This window comes from Lynx canadensis, chromosome D3, assembly GCF_007474595.2.
Source record: "Lynx canadensis isolate LIC74 chromosome D3, mLynCan4.pri.v2, whole genome shotgun sequence".
NCBI lineage: Eukaryota > Metazoa > Chordata > Mammalia > Carnivora > Felidae > Lynx > Lynx canadensis.
The window spans coordinates 92344813-92353100 of NC_044314.2; positions in this window are offsets into that span (position 1 = coordinate 92344813).

Consider the following 8288-nt stretch of genomic DNA (forward strand, 5'->3'; position numbering starts at 1 on the left):
GTGCACCGATCCACGCTGCTGAGTCTGTGACAACCTGCACACAGTACGTGTCCCGGACGTAAAACCTGAGGCTTCGGGGGCGCCTGGGGGGCGGGGGGGCTCAGTCGATTAAGTGTCCAACTTTGGCTCAGGTCATGATCTCACAGTTCGTGAGTTTTGCTTGGGATTCTCTCTCTCCCTTTATTTCTCTGCCCCTTCTCCACTTGTGCACGTGCTCTCTCTCCCCCCCCCCCCCCTCAGGATAAATAAATAAAAGAATCCGAGGCTTGGGCACATAGAAATTCTGGAACACTTTTACGGCACAGGAACTACATTGCCCGCCCCCCCCCCCCCCCCCCCCCCCCCCGCCACACACACAAGCGCTGAGGGGCCCACGGTATACTCCCTTCACTGAGGCCCTTACAGATACTCAGCCACATCGGTGCTGGAGGGCAGGAGCTGCCGATGCTGCCGGGGGCTCCTGAGTCACACAGGTGACAGGGTCTTGACAGCACTGGCCCCCCAGGCAGGATGGATGACACCCTGGGCATCAGGGAACGACAGGTCATCGGGTGGCCGTCTCCCCACAAGATCAGACCCCTCTGCTTCGTTCCCAGCACCCAGTAGGCGCTCAGATAATGATCGACAGACGGAGCCATAAGCACAGGGGAAACAGACTCTGTGGATCTCACATCCCTCTTTCAGAAGCGCTTAACGCCCCCCGTCTTCACGTGAGCTCAGGGGGCCTGAGTGTGACCGGCCTGAGACGACGTACTTCACGGCACTCAGCTCTGATGGCAGTCACGGGTATGGCTCTGAGCCCAGGAGCCTGAGCCCGCAGGCAGGGCAGCGTGAGAGGCTTCTGCATCTGTTGACAAATTTCATTTTCTGCTCAAACTGCCAAGGGCATGTCTCCCAGGGAAAGATGGATCTGGCCCCAGAGCTACACTCTGCTCCCAGGGGAAGGATGAAGACAAGGACGAGAGATGTCCTGGGAGGGTGTCCACTCTCCTCCCGCCCCCTTGTCACCGAGCCACCGCAGGGGGGCACCTCTGAAGGAGCTCAGGGCCTACGGACAGTGAGACGGTGCCACGTGATGGATGCCGCGCTGGACGGGAACGAGGGGTGCCTGACCGGGTGCGTGCGAGGCCCAGCGAAGGCTTCCCAGAGGAGGACAGCCCAGCCAGGGGTCAGCCGCACGGAGGGAGGGAGGGAGGGAGGGAAGTGCCAGGCGCAGGGAAGCACGTGCAGGAGGTCCTGGAGGGCAGGGCACGTGTGTGCAGCAGCCCCACACCACACACACATCAGCAGCTTTGCGGGGGGAGGCCCATGACGTAAGCCAGCCGAAGTGCTGCCTTTCGAGGTCTGTGGGGACCTCTGTGGGAGGCGTGGGGGGTTTGTACGCAGAGGTGGCCGGGACCCTGTGTGGACAGGCAGAGAAGTCCCTCTCTGGCTGCGATGGTGGTGGGCGTGGCTATGATTCCTCAACCTGCATCCCGGACAAACAGCACTGGTCTCACCATGGGGTGGGGCGACCGCAAGGATGGCCCCCGGACGGCCTCCCCAAAAGTACCGAGTCTGAACCTCCTCGGCACACGCTCCCGGTGATTCATAAGCACCTGGATGTTGGGAAAGCACCGAGCCGAGGCTGTTGCAATGACCCCGGCCAGAGACGACGCTGGTTCTCCCCGGGGTGGCGGCAGAAGGGCTGAAGCTGACCGACAGAAACACCAGCAGGTGGACCCACGGGACCTGCCAGTTAGATGGGACGATGGTCAAGTTCTCAGCCGGGGAATCACATGCTCGAACCTGAAGACCTCGATGGACTCAGGAACAAGGCCAACCGTGGTAGACTGATCCCAGGGGCAAGGGGGCGGGTGGGGGAGGCAGAGACCACATTTCAGGGGACTGAGACGGGCACCATGGGAACATCCACCTGCAAGGAGCTGGGCAGTAAAATGCGGGGGGAGGAAAGTGGCGGGGGGGCTGCCGGGTAAGTGTCGTCAGCACGAGGGCTCCCGAGTGGGACCAGTTTATTTTTATTTAAAAAAAAATTTTTTTTACGTTTATTTATTTTTGAGACAGAGAGAGACAGAGCACGAACGGGGGAGGGTCAGAGAGAGAGGGAGACACAGAATCTGAAACAGGCTCCAGGCTCTGAGCCGTCAGCACAGAGCCCGACGCGGGGCTCGAACTCACGGACCGCGAGATCATGACCTGAGCCGAAGTCGGAAGCCCAACTGAGCCACCCAGGCGCCCCTGGGACCAGTTTACACCTGACAGCTGGTGCTCAGGAAGCTGCTCACAGGGAGGGCAGATCCAACTGCTGGTCTGCTCTCTCCGTGAGGTGGGGCCAGGCCCCCTGCAGGGCAGGAGGTCGGAGAGGCAGGCAGGAGGCCTGGAGGCCGAGGAAGGTCCCAATGGAAACGGTGGAGGGGGGAGGCTGCCAGGGATTGAGAGGTGATGCAGGGGGGCTTCCAGGGAGTCACATTTGGAAGCAAGAGTGAGGAGCGCAGGCGGGGGTCCAAAGGTTTCTGCCAACAGGAGATGCCTTCTTTGACACGGAAGGAGAGTCGTCTTCCGGCTCAGGCGGGGGAGGCAGGTTGCTTAGTAGGAAAAAAAAAAAAACACACTCTGCAGCCAAATCGCCAGGGTCTGGACCACCCGCCCCACCCGGAAACATGTCAGCCTCGACCCCTGGCCTCGCCTTACCTGGCGCCGATGACACATGTATTATACGGCATGCCGAGCAGGGGTCAGCATCCCTGGTGGGGCACTGACACCGTCCGGAGGCAGGCTCTCATGTCCCCGTAGGCCTGTGCGGTGCTCTTTTTTAATAGCGCTAAGCGTAGTAAGTTAGAAAACGCCACACTTGAGAACCATGAATTTTTAGCTTTTCCTGGGAATAAAATGTGATATGCAGGGTTTATCCTTCTCTGCTCGCGGGCCGAGTCCCTGCTGCCCCTTGTCAATCAAGTCCCCTTCCCAACATCCCGGTGGCCATGGAAACCACATCCTGGTGTGTACCTTCCCCCGCTCCCGTGCCCCAGGCTCTGAACCCTGCAATATGGACCTGCTGACTGCGGTCTGGCTTGTCAGTGCTGGGCCTTGCCAGCTGTCAAACATTTTGAGCATCAGCTTTGTTTGCGGGCGTTTGAGTTTGCGCTTCTGTGTTAAAAGAGCCAGGATTCTCTTTGAACTGCCCTTTGAGACTGTGGGATGTGAGGAAAGGGCTCTCTCTTTCCTGTGCCCAAAGAAGTGAGGTGAGACGTGTGTTAGGACCCATCAAGGTTAACAGCGACCACGTATCTGAAGAAAGAGGGATCTGCTCAAAAGAGAAAACAAGACTGGACGGGGAGCTGGTTCCCACACCCTCAGAATGGAGGTCTCTCTCTCCCAGCCCCTGCCGGAGTCACGTGGAAATCCCCCAACTCCTCCAGTTTGTCTGAGAGTCTAGTCAGTGGGTCCCTGGGCACCTCCGACCCAAGCGGCAAAGTGTCTCATGCCTACGGGGAGCCCAGCGTCAACCTCGTGATCGGGTCTGAGCAGGACCAGACCAAGCGTTATGAGGTCGGAGCTTTCGATGAGTTCATCATCTGGGAACGGGCCCTGACCCCGGACGAGATCGCGATGTACTTCACAGCTGCCGTTGGTCAGTGGGCACAGGGGTGGGGGGTGGGCTCGGGCCAGCTCTGCCCGTCTCTGGGAGGACAGGGCTCCTTCCGTCCGTCTCCCTCACTAGCATTTCTCGCTCCGTGCTCTCCTGAGGGGACCGTCTGCGCCGCAGGCTGAGAGGCATCCTAATGAACCTCATAAATACAGCCATTTCTCTAGAACACCTGTTCCCCAGGATGGAGAAACTGGCACCTTAACGGACACACACTGAGACGGATATTGTCTTGCTGATTGTTATGGGGTTTTGAGGTGTACTTGATGGATGATTATAGAAAGTTTGGGGTGGTGATTACTCTGGGTTCATTAGTGCATCTGAATACTTTTGATCAAGAATTTCACCACATGCCTCCTGCGCGCCGGCTCTGACGGGCCTCACGATGCCCGAGGACGCCCCCTTCCTGCCCACTCAGGGCGGTGCTTCAGAGCTGCTCCCTGTCCCCACCCCCCCGCAGGTGGACCGACCTACAGAAGATCCTCCTCCCACCAGGATAGGCCGTGGGACGTGGGGAGACACTTCTCCCTTCTCCCCCCCCATCAGTGAGGTAGGCTTGAGAGGTACCCAGCACACGGCACCTATGCAGACAAACCGGAACAATGCACGCCAGACCCCAGGGAAAGCTCCAGGGCTCCAGGGCGGCTCCTCGCTCGGTCAGTTCCCTCCATCCACCCCCCCCCCCCCCCCCCCCCGGTTCCACCACAATTTTTTCAGGAGACAGTGCACTTTCTCTTCTTAAAGAAGGGCTGTGGCTTATGAGTTTCCACACGCAATCGTCTGCCAGAAAGTCTGCCGAACTGACAACCAGAACAACGGGGCAAGTTCAGGGCTAGGGGGTGAACGGTCTGGGTCCCCGACCGCGGCCTGCCCTTGCTCAGGTTCTGAACTTGAGTGCCTCGCTTGACACGGAATCGCAGCTCTTTTAATTTCAAGTGACAGAAGATCCATCTCCAGAAGGACTGAGGTAAGAGAGGAGGGGTAAGGAGAAGTCACTTTAGGGACGGCTCCATCCAGGAGCTCCGAGGACGTTACCAAGGAGTCTTCGCTCTATTTACATTCTCCTGCATTCCCGGCAGCTGTGTTATGGGCGGGGCAACCTCGGAAGCCTGCCCGCTGCCCCCGAGTCCCAGCTTCACCTCTCAACAGCCTCAGCAGAACGGAGAATTTCTCTTCTCCGACAGCTGCTATAAAGGGGGAAGGCCCGACTTTTCTTGGCAAAGGTGGTCCGTGTGTCTCCAGGAGCCAATCACCGTGACTGGGGAGGCAGAGGCGGGACAAGGTGTACAACCAGCTGACAGGCCCACGCCAGGGTCACCAGTGACCTCCCTGAGACGGCGGCAGGGTCAGGCTTACCCAAAACACACGGAAGGGAGGGCACCCCGAGGGCGCATCAGACAGGCTGGTCTGGAGGCGGAAACAGATCCCCTGCCGGCAAAACCAGCATGCGTTCCTTTCGCCCTTTGCGATTTCCGTCTTTTGGCTTCCACTGTGAAAAGTGGGATTTGTTCTCTTTCACAGAAGCGACAGAAGGACTAGAGAGAGTGTCGGCGCAGGGGGAAAAATGTGAATCTCCTGCATTTTATTTAGAATTCAGAGAGTCGTTACTTTGAGACCAAGATGCCATTTGTGTTTCTATGATAGAAAGCCTCACACAAATCCCACCTTTACCTCGGTTTGCAGCTCTAGTAACTTGGGAAGGAGCTGCCATGGTTTCTAGGAGCTGTCACGGCAAACCTCCGTCTGCAGAACATCTCTGGGCTCAGCGGCCTGTTGCATCGGGGGCACCGTGCGGCCCTCCAGGGAGGCCCTGCCGCAGCGGCACCTTGCCCTCCAGCCCGGCAGAGGTGGCGGTGGTTCCCTGCCAGATTCAGGGAAACCCTATCAGCAGAGGTCCTGGTTGGGGGGGGGGGGGCACACAGCCTGCACCTCTTCTGACCCCGTCCAGATGCATTAGAATCCCAAGCGTCCCGCGGTTCCCAAAGACTAAATGGGTCCCTGCTGAGTAAGGACACACAAGGGCACCCGCTACAGGAGGAGGAACTTTCCAAGCGTTTACTCATCTCCTTTTCTTTGCTGAGCACAGATCCGGAGTCACAGGACAAACCACGTGTCCGCGCATCCGGAAGCGGAGGGAGGAGCCCCACTTCCCGGGCTTCGTCTGATCGTGCGCGGAGCACACGAGGTTCCGGGAAGCAGGACCACCGACAGGCACGGATTTCAGGAGGCTCAGCTGAGGGCGTGGACACGGGCCACAGTCTGACAAGTGCTACAAGGGACCGTCCTCAGCTACAGGAGCCCCGTGACTCTGGAGTCGGAGAAGCCTGGGTTTGGGTCGCTTCTCTCTCTCTCTGCCAGCCTCAGTCTCCCCGTGTGGGCCACGGAACAGCTCCACCATCCGAGCCAGGCATCCTGGAGGCGGGTGGCCGCGGGGGTCTGGCTCTGCCGCCCTGCTCATGTCTGGCGGACACGCCTCAGTCCCCGGCAAGCCTCAGGCCTCCTGCTCTGCATCCAAAAGGCCGCGGCGACACCGGCACCACGCCCCTCCCCCCACCGCGTCATGGGGGGGAACCCAAGGCACGCGGCGCCTCCCCTCCCATCCAGCAGGGGAATCTTTCCCATGAATCCCCCTGCAGGCAGCCCCTCGCAGTTCATTGGCCAGGCTTGGGTCACATGATGGCCTAGGCCAATCACCGGGCAAGTGGCACAAGATTGGCACGACGCCTCAGCCAATCATAAAAAGCTATGGGCAGGCTCAAGGCTGCTCCTCTCTGAGGACTTCCAGACTCCCCGCGGGATGCGCTTCTGGAGCAGGTGCACAGTGGAAAGAATGTTCCAGAAGTCCCCATGCCGCCCCAGGGGCAGCTCTGAGACGCACTAGGAGACCTGCCCCAGAACCACCGTGGTTCGCTCCTGCCTGCACACTGTCTCCCCTGGCCTGTGGAGACCGGGTGGATGCCGTGGTGGCCTCAGTCGCAGGGGTGTGGAAAATCGGGGTGTGGGGGCGGGAAATGGGGAGAGACAGACCACAGGAGAATCGGAGTCGGGGGGAGAGGAAGGACCTGGGGACAGGGCGGGACAGGCAGGAGTCAGGCCAAGGCCTGATGTGCACACGGACTCTCCACGAAGCCAGATGAGCGTGGATGAAGATGCCCACTTGGGCGGGGCTTCCCAGAAGGGTGACAGGGCGGCTGGCCACCCCCATGCTGGTGTGTGGACGGTGTCACCCTCCTGATGTCTGCGTCGGAGCCTGGGATCCAAACAGGAAGCGTGTCATTGTCAGTCTCGCCACCGCTTGCCCCCTTGCTGCCGCAGTAACACGTCGAGGTCACCTGTCGGAGGCCGAGCACCGAGGCGTCTACTCACCGGTGCCGGGTCCAGCACGGTCAGTGGGGGTGCCCTCCACGCAGTGACACAGGGGCCCCGGCTGCGCCCGTCTCACCCCGGGGCTCCCAAGGTCGGGCCGGGACCTGCTCCTGACCTCCAGCCTCGCAGTGGCCGCTCGTCTCAGTGCAGACGGTCTGGAGCCCCTTGGCCTGGCTGACGGGACGGGGCTCACTGTCCCGCTCCTCTGTGTGACCTCTCTGGTCACTTCCCCGTCCCAGAAATGGGTGGTGACGTCACCTCTGTGCTCTGCTGGCGGTGAGGACAGACGCTGGCCCGCGATCAGCGCACGAGAAATGCTGCCTGTCGTTATGCTCGACAGCAGGGACGTGGCAACAGAACAAGAAGCCCGTTTGCGCGCGTTGGAAGCACCGGTGTGACTGTGAGGTTGTCGTTGCCTCCTCGCGGACCAGCCTCACCGTGCGAAGCGGCGGACGGTCGCGGCTCCGCCCCGGCCTGGACCCGCAGCCTGCAGCCCAAGGTCACCAGCGGAGTCTCCTTTCCCACGCGGGGAGCAGCCGTCCTGTCCGCCGTGAGCACCGCGTGTAGGGGGGCAGAGGGGCTGGGGGGGGGGGGCAGTCACTGAGGAAAAGGGGCTCCCGGTCGGATCTCATCCCGACGCGTGTCTTTGGTGTGTATTACACGGCGCTGCGTGTCTCCGCCGCCCTTTCCCAGGCGGTCTCAGGCCGGGGGAGGGGCTTCGGATGCGCGGTGCCCCGGGTTCTACCCTGCCCTGCCTCGGTCGCGTCTCCTGATGAGGGAGTGGCCCAGCCGGAGAAGGGGAGGCTCCGGCTGTTCTCCCCCTGGGACACCCCTGCGCGCTTCCTGGAGGCCCGTTCTCCATCCGGGAAGCGTGGGAGGAGTCAGGACGCAGTGCTGGGGCAGTGCTGGGGCAGGGGTGCGTGCTGCGAGCCGCCTCCACTCCCCCCACCTCTCTGGACCAGCACGGCCTCACTGTGTGACTGGGGCATCCTGGCTGCATCCTGGCTGTTCCAGGCTGTCTTTCAGAGAAAACCCGTTGTTGAAGGAAGGAAACACAGGCCTTGTTCAATGTCAGATGACGGCCAGGGCACGGGACTCGCCCCCACGGGGACGGGTGGAAATCTCAGTGGGCGCTTTGGACAACTGAGCTGGGAGGCACAAGGGGTGCAGATGAGGAAAGAAGAAGCAGGTGGCCGAGTGACCGGGGGAGGGGTTAAGTGATTCCAGGTGGCAGGAACATTGGCACAGTCGTCATGTGTACCGTCAGTGCCGTCTC